Source organism: Schistocerca nitens, chromosome 2, assembly GCF_023898315.1.
Source record: "Schistocerca nitens isolate TAMUIC-IGC-003100 chromosome 2, iqSchNite1.1, whole genome shotgun sequence".
Taxonomy (NCBI): domain Eukaryota; kingdom Metazoa; phylum Arthropoda; class Insecta; order Orthoptera; family Acrididae; genus Schistocerca; species Schistocerca nitens.
This window is the reverse complement of record NC_064615.1, coordinates 367,599,706-367,621,918: the sequence shown is the minus strand read 5'-3', so window position 1 is coordinate 367,621,918 and position 22,213 is coordinate 367,599,706. Positions and strand designations below refer to the sequence as shown.

General features: G+C 49.3%; 16 non-coding genes across 16 annotated transcripts; 12 read left to right on the top strand and 4 right to left on the bottom strand.

Annotated features, from left to right (window-relative positions):
• Positions 1-383: 383 nt before the first annotated feature.
• Trnap-cgg (transfer RNA proline (anticodon CGG)) lies at positions 384-455 on the top strand. The gene has a single exon. It is a non-coding gene; the product is annotated as a tRNA-Pro (tRNA).
• Positions 456-2,298: 1,843 nt separating this feature from the next.
• On the top strand, positions 2,299-2,370 carry Trnap-ugg (transfer RNA proline (anticodon UGG)). Its single transcript has one exon. It is a non-coding gene; the product is annotated as a tRNA-Pro (tRNA).
• A 602-nt stretch (positions 2,371-2,972) lies between these two features.
• Positions 2,973-3,045, bottom strand: Trnav-uac (transfer RNA valine (anticodon UAC)). The gene has a single exon. It is a non-coding gene; the product is annotated as a tRNA-Val (tRNA).
• Positions 3,046-3,280: 235 nt separating this feature from the next.
• Positions 3,281-3,352, top strand: Trnap-cgg (transfer RNA proline (anticodon CGG)). The gene has a single exon. It is a non-coding gene; the product is annotated as a tRNA-Pro (tRNA).
• A 709-nt stretch (positions 3,353-4,061) lies between these two features.
• Trnap-cgg (transfer RNA proline (anticodon CGG)) lies at positions 4,062-4,133 on the top strand. Its single transcript has one exon. It is a non-coding gene; the product is annotated as a tRNA-Pro (tRNA).
• Positions 4,134-5,971: 1,838 nt separating this feature from the next.
• On the top strand, positions 5,972-6,043 carry Trnap-ugg (transfer RNA proline (anticodon UGG)). The gene has a single exon. It is a non-coding gene; the product is annotated as a tRNA-Pro (tRNA).
• Positions 6,044-6,645: 602 nt separating this feature from the next.
• Positions 6,646-6,718, bottom strand: Trnav-uac (transfer RNA valine (anticodon UAC)). The gene has a single exon. It is a non-coding gene; the product is annotated as a tRNA-Val (tRNA).
• A 235-nt stretch (positions 6,719-6,953) lies between these two features.
• Positions 6,954-7,025, top strand: Trnap-cgg (transfer RNA proline (anticodon CGG)). Its single transcript has one exon. It is a non-coding gene; the product is annotated as a tRNA-Pro (tRNA).
• Positions 7,026-7,734: 709 nt separating this feature from the next.
• Positions 7,735-7,806, top strand: Trnap-cgg (transfer RNA proline (anticodon CGG)). The gene has a single exon. It is a non-coding gene; the product is annotated as a tRNA-Pro (tRNA).
• Positions 7,807-9,650: 1,844 nt separating this feature from the next.
• On the top strand, positions 9,651-9,722 carry Trnap-ugg (transfer RNA proline (anticodon UGG)). Its single transcript has one exon. It is a non-coding gene; the product is annotated as a tRNA-Pro (tRNA).
• A 602-nt stretch (positions 9,723-10,324) lies between these two features.
• Positions 10,325-10,397, bottom strand: Trnav-uac (transfer RNA valine (anticodon UAC)). The gene has a single exon. It is a non-coding gene; the product is annotated as a tRNA-Val (tRNA).
• Positions 10,398-10,632: 235 nt separating this feature from the next.
• Positions 10,633-10,704, top strand: Trnap-cgg (transfer RNA proline (anticodon CGG)). Its single transcript has one exon. It is a non-coding gene; the product is annotated as a tRNA-Pro (tRNA).
• Positions 10,705-11,413: 709 nt separating this feature from the next.
• Positions 11,414-11,485, top strand: Trnap-cgg (transfer RNA proline (anticodon CGG)). Its single transcript has one exon. It is a non-coding gene; the product is annotated as a tRNA-Pro (tRNA).
• A 709-nt stretch (positions 11,486-12,194) lies between these two features.
• On the top strand, positions 12,195-12,266 carry Trnap-cgg (transfer RNA proline (anticodon CGG)). Its single transcript has one exon. It is a non-coding gene; the product is annotated as a tRNA-Pro (tRNA).
• Positions 12,267-14,092: 1,826 nt separating this feature from the next.
• Trnap-ugg (transfer RNA proline (anticodon UGG)) lies at positions 14,093-14,164 on the top strand. Its single transcript has one exon. It is a non-coding gene; the product is annotated as a tRNA-Pro (tRNA).
• Positions 14,165-14,766: 602 nt separating this feature from the next.
• On the bottom strand, positions 14,767-14,839 carry Trnav-uac (transfer RNA valine (anticodon UAC)). Its single transcript has one exon. It is a non-coding gene; the product is annotated as a tRNA-Val (tRNA).
• Positions 14,840-22,213: the final 7,374 nt, after the last annotated feature.

Genomic DNA, 22,213 nt, shown 5'->3' with positions numbered 1-22,213 from the left:
CGCCATTGTGGCGTAAAAATCACAATGCCGGTATTTCGCATTCGTGTGAAACAATCGACAGCACCCTTGACTGCCTGAATGCCATGTCGAATAAGAGCTCAAGAAGTCATCGGAAACGCTCGAGGGAGAGTCCTCAGCAGCATCTGCTGCTCTTTCTTTCCTTACGAGATACCGTCGATTCGCGCAGTCGTTATTGCAAAAGATGTCACCAAAGGCGATCGCTTCGTTAGCGGCACGGCGCCTGGGCTCGGCGGCAGTACAAGAAGTCGATGAAAACAATCCAACCGCGACAGCCAGAGAGAACGCTGGGTGAGCTGCAGCCGTACATGGTGAGACCATCCTCGGTGGCGTCATTCACATGCAGTGTGTTTTCGGAACGAACAGGCTCGTTGGTCTAGGGGTATGATTCCTGCTTCGGGTGCAGGAGGTCCCGGGTTCAAATCCCGGACGAGCCCTTGCGTTTTGTACAACGGTGTGCTAACAAACCGCATGGCGGCGGCTGTTTCGCGCATTTCCAGGCCTCCAAGTCAGCGCTAAATCCGACAACCAGTTCTGAAACAGTTTCATTTGAGCCATGTGCACCCTGCTGGTGGAACGTTTGAAGTTGATTTAAATGGTCACAGTAGAGATCGTAGCAAGTGTCTTGCTGAGTGCGACGAAAACGTGTTTCCGCCCGCAATCGAACCGGGGACCTTGTGCGTGTTAGGCAGACGTTATAACCGCTACACCACGGAAACTGCTACGCTCTGCCCTCCACATGTGATACAACTTGTAGGACGATCGCCATTGTGGCGTAAAAATCACAATGCCGGTATTTCGCATTCGTGTGAAACAATCGACAGCACCCTTGACTGCCTGAATGCCATGTCGAATAAGAGCTCAAGAAGTCATCGGAAACGCTCGAGGGAGAGTCCTCAGCAGCATCTGCTGCTCTTTCTTTCCTTACGAGATACCGTCGATTCGCGCAGTCGTTATTGCAAAAGATGTCACCAAAGGCGATCGCTTCGTTAGCGGCACGGCACGGCGCCTGGGCTCGGCGGCAGCTCTACATGGAGGCACCAGCAGCCCCAGCCCCTCCAGGCCGCCGCCGGCGCCACAGCGCAAGGAGTCGGCGCCCGCCCTGCAATGCCCCCTGTCGTTGCACATTCCACCCGCCCTTTATCCTCTCCATGTCTGACTCACTACCCTAAATGACGCTGTAGTCGACGTGCTTATTACTATCGCTTTTGGAAGAACCAAGGCGCAGTATTCTAGTGACGAACCGGTATTGCAAATTTGGATTAAGTAAAAATTTGTTGTGTGGTCGAGCGACACCCCCGTCTCGCTCTTCCTAGATGATCGCTGCTGCGCGGAGTAACTCCTAGCGCGCCGATGGCTTCAGAGTTGGTCTTCTCGAAGTTTTGCTTTTGCACTGCATTCCGCAATCTTATAGTTACGTGCTTCGGTTTCCCGACGTTCTTGTGTTTAGTGCGTTCGGCTTCTCTTAACCCTTAGCCACCGCTTGCCGAAATTTCCACACCGTCATCTGTTGATCTGCAGAGCTCGATGAAGGTACCGCGGCCGTTCCTGAGCTCGCGAAACGGCCGAATCTGTAGTTGTTTCCAGATCTCTCCCACACAACGGCCTCCCGGAAGCTTGGATTACAGGAGTACGCCACTACTCCCAGCCGCTGAATTACCTTTGAAGCAGAATGACATGAGCTACACGCAGCTCCGATTTTTTTTTTTTTTTTTTTTTTTTTTGGTGTCTGACCTACTTTGAAAGATTTTGTAGTCGATTTACTTACCACTATCGCTGTTGGAAGGAGGAAACCACGTGATAATCACACAGTATTCTAGAGACGATCAGGTAATGAAAATTTAGAATAAGTAAAACAGTATCAAAAGAAGTTGTGTGGTGGAGCGGCACATGCAATTCACGCTTCCTAGATGATCGTTGCTGCATAGAATAATTCTTTTGTCTGTGGCGTCTTCAGTATTCGTCTTCTGGAAGTTTTGCTTGCAATATATTCTTCAATATTTTCATTATGAGTTGGTGCTTGCTTTCCCGATGTTATTTTGTTTAGTGCATTCGCCTTCTCTTAACCCTGAGAAACCACATACGGAAACTGAGGCACTGCCGGCTGTTCATAAGCAGAGTTCGATGAAGTTATTTCGCTTTTTATTCGGTGCCTTTAATATTCTTCTCATCAGTGGTGAGTGCTGCTTGCAGAAAGCGCTTATCTTGCGAATTCACGTGAAAGTTTGTGTTCCCTGGGAGATGCACTACTTGTGATTAGCTTGAGTGGTGCGGGCAGGTGGCTCGTTGGTCTAGGGGTATGATTCCTGCTTTGGGTGCAGGAGGTCCCGGGTTCAAATCCCGGACGAGCCCTGCCATTTTGACCGTGCTGAAGAGTAGGTGGAACTCAGTCCCGGTTGCAGCTCCTCAATGAAGAGTAAGACGCCTGTTATATCACGTGGATATAACAAGAATCCGGCACCAGTAAAGTACGTAGGTGGAATTCGGTAGAAAGGCAGACGGTAATTTTTCTTGCAACGGAAAACAAGGTTGTCTTTGCGGAATATGTGCACCGTGAGTGGAGATTCAGCTTGATTGTGCGACAGTCTACCTTCATCTTACTAGCGACGGCAACAACCAATGGGTGGGACGTAAGACTGAGCGTGGCTAAGAGTTTCTCATTATTAGTTACCTTCACACTTTGACACAGCCGTGACAAGGCGAGTAGCGCGAGCTCAGGATAGCCAGTAGGAAGCGCACCTGAAGTAGCCCTGAAGAACCGGGTTGTAAATTTTGCCAGCCATAATGGAGCTAGGGGCGTTCTCAGTTACCAAATACCGGTGCAATAAGAGAGCAACAGTATTTGACAGTAAAATGACGCCCTATCCATCTAGAATATGACATTGATTGTCTCTGCATACGCATCCGTGAGGTCATCCCGGAAATGAAATCCGATAAGCGGATTAAAATTGTTGTGTTCCCGCCCGGGATCGAATCGGGGACCTTCTGCGTGTAAAGCAGACGTGATAACCGCTACACCACGGAAACGACGGATCGTCTGATGTGCCACCCGGAGACTCGTGGTAGCAACAGTTTTTCTTCTGTGTTAGCAAGGGCATCGGCTACGAGCTCCCTCCGATTCGTGAGGTTCCTATAGTACAAGAAGTCGATGAAAACAATCCAACCGCGACAGCCAGAGAGAACGCTGGGTGAGCTGCAGCCGTACATGGTGAGACCATCCTCGGTGGCGTCATTCACATGCAGTGTGTTTTCGGAACGAACAGGCTCGTTGGTCTAGGGGTATGATTCCTGCTTCGGGTGCAGGAGGTCCCGGGTTCAAATCCCGGACGAGCCCTTGCGTTTTGTACAACGGTGTGCTAACAAACCGCATGGCGGCGGCTGTTTCGCGCATTTCCAGGCCTCCAAGTCAGCGCTAAATCCGACAACCAGTTCTGAAACAGTTTCATTTGAGCCATGTGCACCCTGCTGGTGGAACGTTTGAAGTTGATTTAAATGGTCACAGTAGAGATCGTAGCAAGTGTCTTGCTGAGTGCGACGAAAACGTGTTTCCGCCCGCAATCGAACCGGGGACCTTGTGCGTGTTAGGCAGACGTTATAACCGCTACACCACGGAAACTGCTACGCTCTGCCCTCCACATGTGATACAACTTGTAGGACGATCGCCATTGTGGCGTAAAAATCACAATGCCGGTATTTCGCATTCGTGTGAAACAATCGACAGCACCCTTGACTGCCTGAATGCCATGTCGAATAAGAGCTCAAGAAGTCATCGGAAACGCTCGAGGGAGAGTCCTCAGCAGCATCTGCTGCTCTTTCTTTCCTTACGAGATACCGTCGATTCGCGCAGTCGTTATTGCAAAAGATGTCACCAAAGGCGATCGCTTCGTTAGCGGCACGGCGCCTGGGCTCGGCGGCAGTACAAGAAGTCGATGAAAACAATCCAACCGCGACAGCCAGAGAGAACGCTGGGTGAGCTGCAGCCGTACATGGTGAGACCATCCTCGGTGGCGTCATTCACATGCAGTGTGTTTTCGGAACGAACAGGCTCGTTGGTCTAGGGGTATGATTCCTGCTTCGGGTGCAGGAGGTCCCGGGTTCAAATCCCGGACGAGCCCTTGCGTTTTGTACAACGGTGTGCTAACAAACCGCATGGCGGCGGCTGTTTCGCGCATTTCCAGGCCTCCAAGTCAGCGCTAAATCCGACAACCAGTTCTGAAACAGTTTCATTTGAGCCATGTGCACCCTGCTGGTGGAACGTTTGAAGTTGATTTAAATGGTCACAGTAGAGATCGTAGCAAGTGTCTTGCTGAGTGCGACGAAAACGTGTTTCCGCCCGCAATCGAACCGGGGACCTTGTGCGTGTTAGGCAGACGTTATAACCGCTACACCACGGAAACTGCTACGCTCTGCCCTCCACATGTGATACAACTTGTAGGACGATCGCCATTGTGGCGTAAAAATCACAATGCCGGTATTTCGCATTCGTGTGAAACAATCGACAGCACCCTTGACTGCCTGAATGCCATGTCGAATAAGAGCTCAAGAAGTCATCGGAAACGCTCGAGGGAGAGTCCTCAGCAGCATCTGCTGCTCTTTCTTTCCTTACGAGATACCGTCGATTCGCGCAGTCGTTATTGCAAAAGATGTCACCAAAGGCGATCGCTTCGTTAGCGGCACGGCGCCTGGGCTCGGCGGCAGCTCTACATGGAGGCACCAGCAGCCCCAGCCCCTCCAGGCCGCCGCCGGCGCCACAGCGCAAGGAGTCGGCGCCCGCCCTGCAATGCCCCCTGTCGTTGCACATTCCACCCGCCCTTTATCCTCTCCATGTCTGACTCACTACCCTAAATGACGCTGTAGTCGACGTGCTTATTACTATCGCTTTTGGAAGAACCAAGGCGCAGTATTCTAGTGACGAACCGGTATTGCAAATTTGGATTAAGTAAAAATTTGTTGTGTGGTCGAGCGACACCCCCGTCTCGCTCTTCCTAGATGATCGCTGCTGCGCGGAGTAACTCCTAGCGCGCCGATGGCTTCAGAGTTGGTCTTCTCGAAGTTTTGCTTTTGCACTGCATTCCGCAATCTTATAGTTACGTGCTTCGGTTTCCCGACGTTCTTGTGTTTAGTGCGTTCGGCTTCTCTTAACCCTTAGCCACCGCTTGCCGAAATTTCCACACCGTCATCTGTTGATCTGCAGAGCTCGATGAAGGTACCGCGGCCGTTCCTGAGCTCGCGAAACGGCCGAATCTGTAGTTGTTTCCAGATCTCTCCCACACAACGGCCTCCCGGAAGCTTGGATTACAGGAGTACGCCACTACTCCCAGCCGCTGAATTACCTTTGAAGCAGAATGACATGAGCTACACGCAGCTCCGATTTTTTTTTTTTTTTTTTTTTTTTTTGGTGTCTGACCTACTTTGAAAGATTTTGTAGTCGATTTACTTACCACTATCGCTGTTGGAAGGAGGAAACCACGTGATAATCACACAGTATTCTAGAGACGATCAGGTAATGAAAATTTAGAATAAGTAAAACAGTATCAAAAGAAGTTGTGTGGTGGAGCGGCACATGCAATTCACGCTTCCTAGATGATCGTTGCTGCATAGAATAATTCTTTTGTCTGTGGCGTCTTCAGTATTCGTCTTCTGGAAGTTTTGCTTGCAATATATTCTTCAATATTTTCATTATGAGTTGGTGCTTGCTTTCCCGATGTTATTTTGTTTAGTGCATTCGCCTTCTCTTAACCCTGAGAAACCACATACGGAAACTGAGGCACTGCCGGCTGTTCATAAGCAGAGTTCGATGAAGTTATTTCGCTTTTTATTCGGTGCCTTTAATATTCTTCTCATCAGTGGTGAGTGCTGCTTGCAGAAAGCGCTTATCTTGCGAATTCACGTGAAAGTTTGTGTTCCCTGGGAGATGCACTACTTGTGATTAGCTTGAGTGGTGCGGGCAGGTGGCTCGTTGGTCTAGGGGTATGATTCCTGCTTTGGGTGCAGGAGGTCCCGGGTTCAAATCCCGGACGAGCCCTGCCATTTTGACCGTGCTGAAGAGTAGGTGGAACTCAGTCCCGGTTGCAGCTCCTCAATGAAGAGTAAGACGCCTGTTATATCACGTGGATATAACAAGAATCCGGCACCAGTAAAGTACGTAGGTGGAATTCGGTAGAAAGGCAGACGGTAATTTTTCTTGCAACGGAAAACAAGGTTGTCTTTGCGGAATATGTGCACCGTGAGTGGAGATTCAGCTTGATTGTGCGACAGTCTACCTTCATCTTACTAGCGACGGCAACAACCAATGGGTGGGACGTAAGACTGAGCGTGGCTAAGAGTTTCTCATTATTAGTTACCTTCACACTTTGACACAGCCGTGACAAGGCGAGTAGCGCGAGCTCAGGATAGCCAGTAGGAAGCGCACCTGAAGTAGCCCTGAAGAACCGGGTTGTAAATTTTGCCAGCCATAATGGAGCTAGGGGCGTTCTCAGTTACCAAATACCGGTGCAATAAGAGAGCAACAGTATTTGACAGTAAAATGACGCCCTATCCATCTAGAATATGACATTGATTGTCTCTGCATACGCATCCGTGAGGTCATCCCGGAAATGAAATCCGATAAGCGGATTAAAATTGTTGTGTTCCCGCCCGGGATCGAATCGGGGACCTTCTGCGTGTAAAGCAGACGTGATAACCGCTACACCACGAAAACGACGGATCGTATGATGTGCCACCCGGAGACTCGTGGTAGCAACAGTTTTTCTTCTGTGTTAGCAAGGGCATCGGCTACGAGCTCCCTCCGATTCGTGAGGTTCCTATAGTACAAGAAGTCGATGAAAACAATCCAACCGCGACAGCCAGAGAGAACGCTGGGTGAGCTGCAGCCGTACATGGTGAGACCATCCTCGGTGGCGTCATTCACATGCAGTGTGTTTTCGGAACGAACAGGCTCGTTGGTCTAGGGGTATGATTCCTGCTTCGGGTGCAGGAGGTCCCGGGTTCAAATCCCGGACGAGCCCTTGCGTTTTGTACAACGGTGTGCTAACAAACCGCATGGCGGCGGCTGTTTCGCGCATTTCCAGGCCTCCAAGTCAGCGCTAAATCCGACAACCAGTTCTGAAACAGTTTCATTTGAGCCATGTGCACCCTGCTGGTGGAACGTTTGAAGTTGATTTAAATGGTCACAGTAGAGATCGTAGCAAGTGTCTTGCTGAGTGCGACGAAAACGTGTTTCCGCCCGCAATCGAACCGGGGACCTTGTGCGTGTTAGGCAGACGTTATAACCGCTACACCACGGAAACTGCTACGCTCTGCCCTCCACATGTGATACAACTTGTAGGACGATCGCCATTGTGGCGTAAAAATCACAATGCCGGTATTTCGCATTCGTGTGAAACAATCGACAGCACCCTTGACTGCCTGAATGCCATGTCGAATAAGAGCTCAAGAAGTCATCGGAAACGCTCGAGGGAGAGTCCTCAGCAGCATCTGCTGCTCTTTCTTTCCTTACGAGATACCGTCGATTCGCGCAGTCGTTATTGCAAAAGATGTCACCAAAGGCGATCGCTTCGTTAGCGGCACGGCGCCTGGGCTCGGCGGCAGTACAAGAAGTCGATGAAAACAATCCAACCGCGACAGCCAGAGAGAACGCTGGGTGAGCTGCAGCCGTACATGGTGAGACCATCCTCGGTGGCGTCATTCACATGCAGTGTGTTTTCGGAACGAACAGGCTCGTTGGTCTAGGGGTATGATTCCTGCTTCGGGTGCAGGAGGTCCCGGGTTCAAATCCCGGACGAGCCCTTGCGTTTTGTACAACGGTGTGCTAACAAACCGCATGGCGGCGGCTGTTTCGCGCATTTCCAGGCCTCCAAGTCAGCGCTAAATCCGACAACCAGTTCTGAAACAGTTTCATTTGAGCCATGTGCACCCTGCTGGTGGAACGTTTGAAGTTGATTTAAATGGTCACAGTAGAGATCGTAGCAAGTGTCTTGCTGAGTGCGACGAAAACGTGTTTCCGCCCGCAATCGAACCGGGGACCTTGTGCGTGTTAGGCAGACGTTATAACCGCTACACCACGGAAACTGCTACGCTCTGCCCTCCACATGTGATACAACTTGTAGGACGATCGCCATTGTGGCGTAAAAATCACAATGCCGGTATTTCGCATTCGTGTGAAACAATCGACAGCACCCTTGACTGCCTGAATGCCATGTCGAATAAGAGCTCAAGAAGTCATCGGAAACGCTCGAGGGAGAGTCCTCAGCAGCATCTGCTGCTCTTTCTTTCCTTACGAGATACCGTCGATTCGCGCAGTCGTTATTGCAAAAGATGTCACCAAAGGCGATCGCTTCGTTAGCGGCACGGCACGGCGCCTGGGCTCGGCGGCAGCTCTACATGGAGGCACCAGCAGCCCCAGCCCCTCCAGGCCGCCGCCGGCGCCACAGCGCAAGGAGTCGGCGCCCGCCCTGCAATGCCCCCTGTCGTTGCACATTCCACCCGCCCTTTATCCTCTCCATGTCTGACTCACTACCCTAAATGACGCTGTAGTCGACGTGCTTATTACTATCGCTTTTGGAAGAACCAAGGCGCAGTATTCTAGTGACGAACCGGTATTGCAAATTTGGATTAAGTAAAAATTTGTTGTGTGGTCGAGCGACACCCCCGTCTCGCTCTTCCTAGATGATCGCTGCTGCGCGGAGTAACTCCTAGCGCGCCGATGGCTTCAGAGTTGGTCTTCTCGAAGTTTTGCTTTTGCACTGCATTCCGCAATCTTATAGTTACGTGCTTCGGTTTCCCGACGTTCTTGTGTTTAGTGCGTTCGGCTTCTCTTAATCCTTAGCCACCGCTTGCCGAAATTTCCACACCGTCATCTGTTGATCTGCAGAGCTCGATGAAGGTACCGCGGCCGTTCCTGAGCTCGCGAAACGGCCGAATCTGTAGTTGTTTCCAGATCTCTCCCACACAACGGCCTCCCGGAAGCTTGGATTACAGGAGTACGCCACTACTCCCAGCCGCTGAATTACCTTTGAAGCAGAATGACATGAGCTACACGCAGCTCCGATTTTTTTTTTTTTTTTTTTTTTTTTTTGGTGTCTGACCTACTTTGAAAGATTTTGTAGTCGATTTACTTACCACTATCGCTGTTGGAAGGAGGAAACCACGTGATAATCACACAGTATTCTAGAGACGATCAGGTAATGAAAATTTAGAATAAGTAAAACAGTATCAAAAGAAGTTGTGTGGTGGAGCGGCACATGCAATTCACGCTTCCTAGATGATCGTTGCTGCATAGAATAATTCTTTTGTCTGTGGCGTCTTCAGTATTCGTCTTCTGGAAGTTTTGCTTGCAATATATTCTTCAATATTTTCATTATGAGTTGGTGCTTGCTTTCCCGATGTTATTTTGTTTAGTGCATTCGCCTTCTCTTAACCCTGAGAAACCACATACGGAAACTGAGGCACTGCCGGCTGTTCATAAGCAGAGTTCGATGAAGTTATTTCGCTTTTTATTCGGTGCCTTTAATATTCTTCTCATCAGTGGTGAGTGCTGCCTGCAGAAAGCGCTTATCTTGCGAATTCACGTGAAAGTTTGTGTTCCCTGGGAGATGCACTACTTGTGATTGGCTTGAGTGGTGCGGGCAGGTGGCTCGTTGGTCTAGGGGTATGATTCCTGCTTTGGGTGCAGGAGGTCCCGGGTTCAAATCCCGGACGAGCCCTGCCATTTTGACCGTGCTGAAGAGTAGGTGGAACTCAGTCCCGGTTGCAGCTCCTCAATGAAGAGTAAGACGCCTGTTATATCACGTGGATATAACAAGAATCCGGCACCAGTAAAGTACGTAGGTGGAATTCGGTAGAAAGGCAGACGGTAATTTTTCTTGCAACGGAAAACAAGGTTGTCTTTGCGGAATATGTGCACCGTGAGTGGAGATTCAGCTTGATTGTGCGACAGTCTACCTTCATCTTACTAGCGACGGCAACAACCAATGGGTGGGACGTAAGACTGAGCGTGGCTAAGAGTTTCTCATTATTAGTTACCTTCACACTTTGACACAGCCGTGACAAGGCGAGTAGCGCGAGCTCAGGATAGCCAGTAGGAAGCGCACCTGAAGTAGCCCTGAAGAACCGGGTTGTAAATTTTGCCAGCCATAATGGAGCTAGGGGCGTTCTCAGTTACCAAATACCGGTGCAATAAGAGAGCAACAGTATTTGACAGTAAAATGACGCCCTATCCATCTAGAATATGACATTGATTGTCTCTGCATACGCATCCGTGAGGTCATCCCGGAAATGAAATCCGATAAGCGGATTAAAATTGTTGTGTTCCCGCCCGGGATCGAATCGGGGACCTTCTGCGTGTAAAGCAGACGTGATAACCGCTACACCACGGAAACGACGGATCGTCTGATGTGCCACCCGGAGACTCGTGGTAGCAACAGTTTTTCTTCTGTGTTAGCAAGGGCATCGGCTACGAGCTCCCTCCGATTCGTGAGGTTCCTATAGTACAAGAAGTCGATGAAAACAATCCAACCGCGACAGCCAGAGAGAACGCTGGGTGAGCTGCAGCCGTACATGGTGAGACCATCCTCGGTGGCGTCATTCACATGCAGTGTGTTTTCGGAACGAACAGGCTCGTTGGTCTAGGGGTATGATTCCTGCTTCGGGTGCAGGAGGTCCCGGGTTCAAATCCCGGACGAGCCCTTGCGTTTTGTACAACGGTGTGCTAACAAACCGCATGGCGGCGGCTGTTTCGCGCATTTCCAGGCCTCCAAGTCAGCGCTAAATCCGACAACCAGTTCTGAAACAGTTTCATTTGAGCCATGTGCACCCTGCTGGTGGAACGTTTGAAGTTGATTTAAATGGTCACAGTAGAGATCGTAGCAAGTGTCTTGCTGAGTGCGACGAAAACGTGTTTCCGCCCGCAATCGAACCGGGGACCTTGTGCGTGTTAGGCAGACGTTATAACCGCTACACCACGGAAACTGCTACGCTCTGCCCTCCACATGTGATACAACTTGTAGGACGATCGCCATTGTGGCGTAAAAATCACAATGCCGGTATTTCGCATTCGTGTGAAACAATCGACAGCACCCTTGACTGCCTGAATGCCATGTCGAATAAGAGCTCAAGAAGTCATCGGAAACGCTCGAGGGAGAGTCCTCAGCAGCATCTGCTGCTCTTTCTTTCCTTACGAGATACCGTCGATTCGCGCAGTCGTTATTGCAAAAGATGTCACCAAAGGCGATCGCTTCGTTAGCGGCACGGCGCCTGGGCTCGGCGGCAGTACAAGAAGTCGATGAAAACAATCCAACCGCGACAGCCAGAGAGAACGCTGGGTGAGCTGCAGCCGTACATGGTGAGACCATCCTCGGTGGCGTCATTCACATGCAGTGTGTTTTCGGAACGAACAGGCTCGTTGGTCTAGGGGTATGATTCCTGCTTCGGGTGCAGGAGGTCCCGGGTTCAAATCCCGGACGAGCCCTTGCGTTTTGTACAACGGTGTGCTAACAAACCGCATGGCGGCGGCTGTTTCGCGCATTTCCAGGCCTCCAAGTCAGCGCTAAATCCGACAACCAGTTCTGAAACAGTTTCATTTGAGCCATGTGCACCCTGCTGGTGGAACGTTTGAAGTTGATTTAAATGGTCACAGTAGAGATCGTAGCAAGTGTCTTGCTGAGTGCGACGAAAACGTGTTTCCGCCCGCAATCGAACCGGGGACCTTGTGCGTGTTAGGCAGACGTTATAACCGCTACACCACGGAAACTGCTACGCTCTGCCCTCCACATGTGATACAACTTGTAGGACGATCGCCATTGTGGCGTAAAAATCACAATGCCGGTATTTCGCATTCGTGTGAAACAATCGACAGCACCCTTGACTGCCTGAATGCCATGTCGAATAAGAGCTCAAGAAGTCATCGGAAACGCTCGAGGGAGAGTCCTCAGCAGCATCTGCTGCTCTTTCTTTCCTTACGAGATACCGTCGATTCGCGCAGTCGTTATTGCAAAAGATGTCACCAAAGGCGATCGCTTCGTTAGCGGCACGGCGCCTGGGCTCGGCGGCAGTACAAGAAGTCGATGAAAACAATCCAACCGCGACAGCCAGAGAGAACGCTGGGTGAGCTGCAGCCGTACATGGTGAGACCATCCTCGGTGGCGTCATTCACATGCAGTGTGTTTTCGGAACGAACAGGCTCGTTGGTCTAGGGGTATGATTCCTGCTTCGGGTGCAGGAGGTCCCGGGTTCAAATCCCGGACGAGCCCTTGCGTTTTGTACAACGGTGTGCTAACAAACCGCATGGCGGCGGCTGTTTCGCGCATTTCCAGGCCTCCAAGTCAGCGCTAAATCCGACAACCAGTTCTGAAACAGTTTCATTTGAGCCATGTGCACCCTGCTGGTGGAACGTTTGAAGTTGATTTAAATGGTCACAGTAGAGATCGTAGCAAGTGTCTTGCTGAGTGCGACGAAAACGTGTTTCCGCCCGCAATCGAACCGGGGACCTTGTGCGTGTTAGGCAGACGTTATAACCGCTACACCACGGAAACTGCTACGCTCTGCCCTCCACATGTGATACAACTTGTAGGACGATCGCCATTGTGGCGTAAAAATCACAATGCCGGTATTTCGCATTCGTGTGAAACAATCGACAGCACCCTTGACTGCCTGAATGCCATGTCGAATAAGAGCTCAAGAAGTCATCGGAAACGCTCGAGGGAGAGTCCTCAGCAGCATCTGCTGCTCTTTCTTTCCTTACGAGATACCGTCGATTCGCGCAGTCGTTATTGCAAAAGATGTCACCAAAGGCGATCGCTTCGTTAGCGGCACGGCGCCTGGGCTCGGCGGCAGCTCTACATGGAGGCACCAGCAGCCCCAGCCCCTCCAGGCCGCCGCCGGCGCCACAGCGCAAGGAGTCGGCGCCCGCCCTGCAATGCCCCCTGTCGTTGCACATTCCACCCGCCCTTTATCCTCTCCATGTCTGACTCACTACCCTAAATGACGCTGTAGTCGACGTGCTTATTACTATCGCTTTTGGAAGAACCAAGGCGCAGTATTCTAGTGACGAACCGGTATTGCAAATTTGGATTAAGTAAAAATTTGTTGTGTGGTCGAGCGACACCCCCGTCTCGCTCTTCCTAGATGATCGCTGCTGCGCGGAGTAACTCCTAGCGCGCCGATGGCTTCAGAGTTGGTCTTCTCGAAGTTTTGCTTTTGCACTGCATTCCGCAATCTTATAGTTACGTGCTTCGGTTTCCCGACGTTCTTGTGTTTAGTGCGTTCGGCTTCTCTTAACCCTTAGCCACCGCTTGCCGAAATTTCCACACCGTCATCTGTTGATCTGCAGAGCTCGATGAAGGTACCGCGGCCGTTCCTGAGCTCGCGAAACGGCCGAATCTGTAGTTGTTTCCAGATCTCTCCCACACAACGGCCTCCCGGAAGCTTGGATTACAGGAGTACGCCACTACTCCCAGCCGCTGAATTACCTTTGAAGCAGAATGACATGAGCTACACGCAGCTCCGATTTTTTTTTTTTTTGGTGTCTGACCTACTTTGAAAGATTTTGTAGTCGATTTACTTACCACTATCGCTGTTGGAAGGAGGAAACCACGTGATAATCACACAGTATTCTAGAGACGATCAGATAATGAAAATTTAGAATAAGTAAAACAGTATCAAAAGAAGTTGTGTGGTGGAGCGGCACATGCAATTCACGCTTCCTAGATGATCGTTGCTGCATAGAATAATTCTTTTGTCTGTGGCGTCTTCAGTATTCGTCTTCTGGAAGTTTTGCTTGCAATATATTCTTCAATATTTTCATTATGAGTTGGTGCTTGCTTTCCCGATGTTATTTTGTTTAGTGCATTCGCCTTCTCTTAACCCTGAGAAACCACATACGGAAACTGAGGCACTGCCGGCTGTTCATAAGCAGAGTTCGATGAAGTTATTTCGCTTTTTATTCGGTGCCTTTAATATTCTTCTCATCAGTGGTGAGTGCTGCCTGCAGAAAGCGCTTATCTTGCGAATTCACGTGAAAGTTTGTGTTCCCTGGGAGATGCACTACTTGTGATTAGCTTGAGTGGTGCGGGCAGGTGGCTCGTTGGTCTAGGGGTATGATTCCTGCTTTGGGTGCAGGAGGTCCCGGGTTCAAATCCCGGACGAGCCCTGCCATTTTGACCGTGCTGAAGAGTAGGTGGAACTCAGTCCCGGTTGCAGCTCCTCAATGAAGAGTAAGACGCCTGTTATATCACGTGGATATAACAAGAATCCGGCACCAGTAAAGTACGTAGGTGGAATTCGGTAGAAAGGCAGACGGTAATTTTTCTTGCAACGGAAAACAAGGTTGTCTTTGCGGAATATGTGCACCGTGAGTGGAGATTCAGCTTGATTGTGCGACAGTCTACCTTCATCTTACTAGCGACGGCAACAACCAATGGGTGGGACGTAAGACTGAGCGTGGCTAAGAGTTTCTCATTATTAGTTACCTTCACACTTTGACACAGCCGTGACAAGGCGAGTAGCGCGAGCTCAGGATAGCCAGTAGGAAGCGCACCTGAAGTAGCCCTGAAGAACCGGGTTGTAAATTTTGCCAGCCATAATGGAGCTAGGGGCGTTCTCAGTTACCAAATACCGGTGCAATAAGAGAGCAACAGTATTTGACAGTAAAATGACGCCCTATCCATCTAGAATATGACATTGATTGTCTCTGCATACGCATCCGTGAGGTCATCCCGGAAATGAAATCCGATAAGCGGATTAAAATTGTTGTGTTCCCGCCCGGGATCGAACCGGGGACCTTCTGCGTGTAAAGCAGACGTGATAACCGCTACACCACGGAAACGACGGATCGTCTGATGTGCCACCCGGAGACTCGTGGTAGCAACAGTTTTTCTTCTGTGTTAGCAAGGGCATCGGCTACGAGCTCCCTCCGATTCGTGAGGTTCCTATAGTACAAGAAGTCGATGAAAACAATCCAACCGCGACAGCCAGAGAGAACGCTGGGTGAGCTGCAGCCGTACATGGTGAGACCATCCTCGGTGGCGTCATTCACATGCAGTGTGTTTTCGGAACGAACAGGCTCGTTGGTCTAGGGGACACAGTTCCGCCGCAGCAGCGGCCGTGTGCGGACGTGCCGGAGTGCTCGCTCCGCGCGTGTTTGGCGGCGCTTGCAGCAGTTGTGGGCCTTGTGAGTACATCATGGCTTTTGCCATGGATGATCAGTTACGCCGTTACACGTTGCGTTTCCAATTCCCGTTTGGTTTTGCCCGACCACATGTCTACGAATTAGTCGATTTTTTCTTCGACAGATTGGGTCTTAAAGACGAGGAAGTTTTAGGATTTTCATACGATTTTCTAGCGAATGCCGTTTACGTGAAACTTGTTAATGACGAGCCTTGTTTACGTGTAATGGACTCAACTAAGGGTACTGCCGAGTTCGTTAATTCTGATGGTGAAATTTGTAAAGTTGTTGTTAACCATGCTGGGTTAGGCCTGCGCACGGTCCGTATATTCAACCTACCATTTGAAATTGACCTTGAACGTATTCGGCAATGTCTGTCCCAGTATGGGAACGTATTAGAAATTCACCAAGAGCAGTGGAGTGGCCTTAAACACTTCAATGTGGATAATGGTGTCAGAGTAGCGCGAATTGACCTATCTAAGCATATCCCGTCGAATGTCGTGGTACAAGGCTTCCGAGCACTCGTTATGTACGAGGGGCAACCACGTACATGTGTACTTTGTGGCTCTCCGGACCATATGAAGGCCGCGTGTCCACGTGCTAAACCAGTGCGTCGTGTTTTACGACAACGTGATGCCCTTGCAGCTGGGCTGGATGGCAATAAGCCGACGTATGCCGAGAGCCTTGTCGGTCCGTCTGTCGTTAGCGCGCCACAGCTGCACGCGACTGAGGTTGTGCCTGACGTGCCCGCCGCCGGTGTAAACAACGCTACGCCGAGCCGAATGCCCGTTGCTTCTGACGTGGAAACCTATGCAAACGACGGGGCCGGAAATTCGCGCCCTTCCGATGCTGGCGTGGTCCGTGTGGAACTTCCGCCTCGGTTGCCCGATCAACAGATGCTCCCATCTGTGGAGAGTCTTACACCTGAGGACTCTGGTGACCAGCCGCGAGTTTCCCATCCCCTTGACGTGTCTTCTCCAGTCAGCGCAGTTTCCGGCAAAGAACTGTCTCCCACGGGAGCTACCCCTACCGCTGCGAATTCTGACAACAACGAACCAGTCGAGGACACCCGTCCTCAGAAGAAAGGTCGACAAAAGAAATCGGTCCGTAAGCAGAGTGAAGAGGAAACTCGTACTCTCGAACAGAAACTGCAGCGTACTATCAAGCAGTTCCGGACGGATGAATGTGAGAGAATCGTCACGGACGATGGAGTACAGGTCGTGCAGCATTCAGAGGAGGCCGATATGGGGATGCAGGTCGACAGTTCTGGACCCGATGCATTTATGGATACCGCTCACTCGCCGGGGTCGAGCAGGCAGCCTTCCTGGGCTGACGATACGCATTAACATGGCATCACCCCTTCTTATGCGGGATTACAAAATTGCAACTGCTAATATAAATCGAATAACATCTGATGTAAAATTAAAATGTTTGACTGACTATCTGTATGCCGCCGATATAGATATCGTTTTCCTACAAGAAGTCGTCACACCCAAGGTCGGGAATGTCACAGGCTATGAGGCCATCATAAATATTGGCGATGAGGCAGGGACTGCAATTTTGTACAAAGCGGGCATCACTTGTAGACCTCGAGCGATTTTAGAAACGGGTAGAGGGATTGTCGTACAGTTCGAAGATTTGCTTTTGATCAACGTCTATGCCCCGACTGGATCTACAGGCCGAAGGGATAGGAGTGTTTTTTATCGCGATGAAATTGTGCCATTATTATCCTGTGGTTGTTCGAAGATTTTATTGGGCGGCGATTTTAACTGTGTTGTACGCAGAGAAGACCAGTGTCCGAATTTTAATTTTTGTCTGGAGTTGCGAGATTTAATTGATGGGCTGGAGTTACACGATACCTGGTGCTCACTTCGCCCGCAGGTGACCGGATATACTTATGTTACCGCTGCCTCCGCTAGTCGTCTGGATAGGTTTTATGTATCTACAGACATTTTAAGCGCTGCCAGGGATTGTGAAATATGGCCTGTTAATTTTAGCGACCACTGTGCGTATCACATTACGCTTAGGCACGTCTCGCAGAAAACCTTTTTGGGTCGAGGCGTATGGCAACTGAACGTCGCACTGTTGGACGACGGCGACCTGAAGAAGGATCTTATTGCAACGTGGCAATGGTGCCTCCAGCGACGACAAAGATATAGGGAGCGTGTTCGTTGGTGGACGGAGCTAGTAAAACCACGCATAAAGAAATGTATTTGTCAGTTTGCCAGGGCCAAGGCGTACTGGAAGAAACAGACGTTGGAATTTTATTTTACCGCTCTCCGCCAGTTGTATAACGATTCCTCTGCACTGCCTGGCAATCTCCTTCGCATTAAACGTACCAAAGCCAAAATCACCGCATTGGTTCGTGAGTCTCTGGCAGGAGCCCAAGTCAGGGCCCGCGCTTTCGATGACACCTTTAACGAGTCAGCGTCCTTGTACCACGTCATACGGGAAGCTAAAAGAGGCAGACAAAAAATCATTACTCAACTGACAGATGACGATGGTCGTGTTTATGATGAGCAAGGCGAGCTTAAGATTTTTATTCGGAATCATTTCAGGCAACTTTACTCCCTACCTGACACAGACGTAGAGGCAGGAGAGGATTTTTTGTCTAACATTACAGCATCGGTGGATCCGGACGACCACGCACAGCTCCTGGCCAACATAACTAACTTCGAAGTGAATTCAATCATTACGTCTGCGGCGAAAGGAAAAGCTGCAGGATCAGACGGTTTGCCGGTCGAATTTTACCTTCGGTATTGGGATGTTTTCGGCGACGAACTGACTATCATGTATAATGAATTGTTAACGAATACTGCTTTTCCATCGCAGTTCACTGAGGGCCTGATAGTCTTAGTCTCCAAACCGTCACAGGGGACTTCACTCAATAACTTACGACCAATCACCCTACTCAATGCAGATTTCAAAATCTTTACTAGAATTCTGAATGCCAGACTTAAGCCAGTCCTCAGTAAAGTGCTTGGTTCATACCACATGAACGTGGTTCCTGGTCGATCAATGATAGACGCCCTGTGCGAATACCGAGATATTGCATATTTGACTTGGATTTGCAAGACCACGTTGGCAATAGTCTTTTTTGACTTCGACAAGGCATTTGATAGGACCAACCATGGATTTCTGTTCCGAACGCTGGATAAACTGGGTTTCAACCAGCATTTCGTACAGATCATAAGGAATTGTATCTGCAATACGACTTCCCGCGTGAAATTCAACGGCCAGTTAACAGCCCCTGTGCCCATTCAACAAGGTTTGCGACAAGGGTGCCCGCTTTCTACGACTCTTTTCGCCATTGCTATCGAGCCGCTACTGATGACGTTTTGCGTCACCTTACCGGGTCTTCAAACGCTGAATACAAAGACCGTCTGTCATGCCTATGCGGACGATATCAGCGTCCTTATCAATAACGACGAAGAGTTCGATTCCGTGCGGCGGCTTGTCCACCGGTATGCCAGCGCCTGCGGTGCACGCCTTAACGAACGGAAATCCAAAGTCTTGCATTTAGGTCCGCAGGCTCGCTTCGCGAACACCGTTTGGTTAGAGGCAACCAACCAGCTCAAGCACCTTGGTTTGATTCTCACTCCGAATCCACGGGAAATGGTAAGAGTAAATTGGGAACAGAAGCTCAACGTCCTTCGAGCTTTGATTCGAGAGCACAATATGCGGTCTTTAGACAGGATTCAGAGAGCACATTTCGTCAATTATTATGTTCTCAGCAAGATTTACCATGTTGCCGCTGTTCTCCCTATTCCTACTGATATTGCTAACAGAATTTTAGCCCTTGCAGGCTGGTACATTTGGCGAGGTAATATTTTTAAAGTCGCTTTCAAGGCTACCGCTTTACCTCGGTATAAAGGTGGTCTAGCCCTTAAAGATGTTGAATTACAGTGCTCAGCGATTTTTCTAGCTCGAACATCAAGGATCTTACGATGTCGTCAGACAGGTCTTACAGCGCGTCTATTCCAGCAGTTACGACCACCGGATATGACGCCACCGATAAATGTTGGACATATCCATCCCGAGCTCGCTCATATTCGCCGATATTACGTGGAGTTCAGCTATGTGCATCAACACCTGCAACCATTTACTGCTGCGGCTGTCTACAGTGTATTTACGAATCGGCAACAGAATAACTCTATAGAAATGAAGTATCCTGGCAAGAACTGGCGACAAATTTGGATGAATATCAGCACTCCTCTTCTTCGTTCCCAAGTTCGTTCCGTGTGGTATGATGTTGTGAACGAGGTGATGCCCACGGGGGAGAAATTGTGGAAGATCCCCTTTCGGCCTACACCGACTTGCGACACATGTGGCCATGTGGAAACATTGCACCACATATTATGCTGCAGAGATCAGACGCAAATCTGGAAATGGACGAGAATGAAACTGGCTCTTATTAATAGAACGACGCCATCCGCAATACAACTGCAGGATATATTCCACCCGGACTGGCAATTATTTCCGAAATCTAAAAATAATAGCTATACCTGGTTAATTGGACAGTACCTATTTTATATACTGACGACTAAAACGCCTACACTTTCTGATTTTCATATGTATCTTATTGTCGAATATTACGCGATCAAACGATTACGAAAGTATAAAGAAAAATTTCAGAATTTTCTCACCGTTGCTTTGAATGATGGGAAGCTTTAAGTGTGCGAACCAATGGGTACGATTATTGCTTTTATTCTTTCTTCTATTATCAGGGTATCTGTTTGTCGGTTCTCAGGACTCAATTGTTTCATAGGTGGTACAATGTGTGCACCTAAGGTCACAGAGAAGCAGCATGCAACAGGATGCAAACCTTGTAGAGCCAGTATTTATTTCTGTTTTTTTTACGTTACCCAGCAGACAAGTATAGTTTCATTTGACGAAGTTTAAACCAGACGAGGCAGTATTTTCTTTCTAGATACCCATCTTTCCTCTCTAAGGAACCATTTCTCTATTTATTATCTACGATGCTGAAGGAGCAATCTATGATCTTGTTGTTTCTGTCTCCACCAACTCATGGAACACACAATAGTACCCAGTTACTTTACTGAATAACTGCAAGAAAACAGCACGGCGGCAATCTCGGCGAACATACTCTCAACGCTAAGAGATGACAACTTTGAATGAAGCCTTCAGGAAACTGAAACATCGACGAATACAGAACGACATGGAAACATTCATGCCATTACTACGTGAAGACGAGCTTGAGAGGTAGTGATCCTGAGATATACCACCACCAAAAAAAAAAAAAAAATAAAAAAAATAAATAAATAAATAAATAAATAAAAAAACATAAAAAATTAAAAAATCAAAAAATAAAAAAAAAATAAAAAAACTTCCACAAATAAAGCGCAGAAGCTAGCCGAAGAAGGCACGAAAAGGTGAGCGAATGGATGGGCTGTGCGGGGAGAAGGGAGGCCCAAAAAAAAAAAAAAAAAAAAAAAAAAAAAAAAAAAAAAAAAAAAAAAAAAAGGTGGCCGAGTGGTTAAAAAAAAAAAAAAAAGGGTATGATTCCTGCTTCGGGTGCAGGAGGTCCCGGGTTCAAATCCCGGACGAGCCCTTGCGTTTTGTACAACGGTGTGCTAACAAACCGCATGGCGGCGGCTGTTTCGCGCATTTCCAGGCCTCCAAGTCAGCGCTAAATCCGACAACCAGTTCTGAAACAGTTTCATTTGAGCCATGTGCACCCTGCTGGTGGAACGTTTGAAGTTGATTTAAATGGTCACAGTAGAGATCGTAGCAAGTGTCTTGCTGAGTGCGACGAAAACGTGTTTCCGCCCGCAATCGAACCGGGGACCTTGTGCGTGTTAGGCAGACGTTATAACCGCTACACCACGGAAACTGCTACGCTCTGCCCTCCACATGTGATACAACTTGTAGGACGATCGCCATTGTGGCGTAAAAATCACAATGCCGGTATTTCGCATTCGTGTGAAACAATCGACAGCACCCTTGACTGCCTGAATGCCATGTCGAATAAGAGCTCAAGAAGTCATCGGAAACGCTCGAGGGAGAGTCCTCAGCAGCATCTGCTGCTCTTTCTTTCCTTACGAGATACCGTCGATTCGCGCAGTCGTTATTGCAAAAGATGTCACCAAAGGCGATCGCTTCGTTAGCGGCACGGCACGGCGCCTGGGCTCGGCGGCAGCTCTACATGGAGGCACCAGCAGCCCCAGCCCCTCCAGGCCGCCGCCGGCGCCACAGCGCAAGGAGTCGGCGCCCGCCCTGCAATGCCCCCTGTCGTTGCACATTCCACCCGCCCTTTATCCTCTCCATGTCTGACTCACTACCCTAAATGACGCTGTAGTCGACGTGCTTATTACTATCGCTTTTGGAAGAACCAAGGCGCAGTATTCTAGTGACGAACCGGTATTGCAAATTTGGATTAAGTAAAAATTTGTTGTGTGGTCGAGCGACACCCCCGTCTCGCTCTTCCTAGATGATCGCTGCTGCGCGGAGTAACTCCTAGCGCGCCGATGGCTTCAGAGTTGGTCTTCTCGAAGTTTTGCTTTTGCACTGCATTCCGCAATCTTATAGTTACGTGCTTCGGTTTCCCGACGTTCTTGTGTTTAGTGCGTTCGGCTTCTCTTAACCCTTAGCCACCGCTTGCCGAAATTTCCACACTGTCATCTGTCGATCTGCAGAGCTCGATGAAGGTACCGCGGCCGTTCCTGAGCTCGCGAAACGGCCGAATCTGTAGTTGTTTCCAGATCTCTCCCACACAACGGCCTCCCGGAAGCTTGGATTACAGGAGTACGCCACTACTCCCAGCCGCTGAATTACCCTTGAAGCAGAATGACATGAGCTACACGCAGCTCCGATTTTTTTTTTTTTTTGGTGTCTGACCTACTTTGAAAGATTTTGTAGTCGATTTACTTACCACTATCGCTGTTGGAAGGAGGAAACCACGTGATAATCACACAGTATTCTAGAGACGATCAGGTAATGAAAATTTAGAATAAGTAAAACAGTATCAAAAGAAGTTGTGTGGTGGAGCGGCACATGCAATTCACGCTTCCTAGA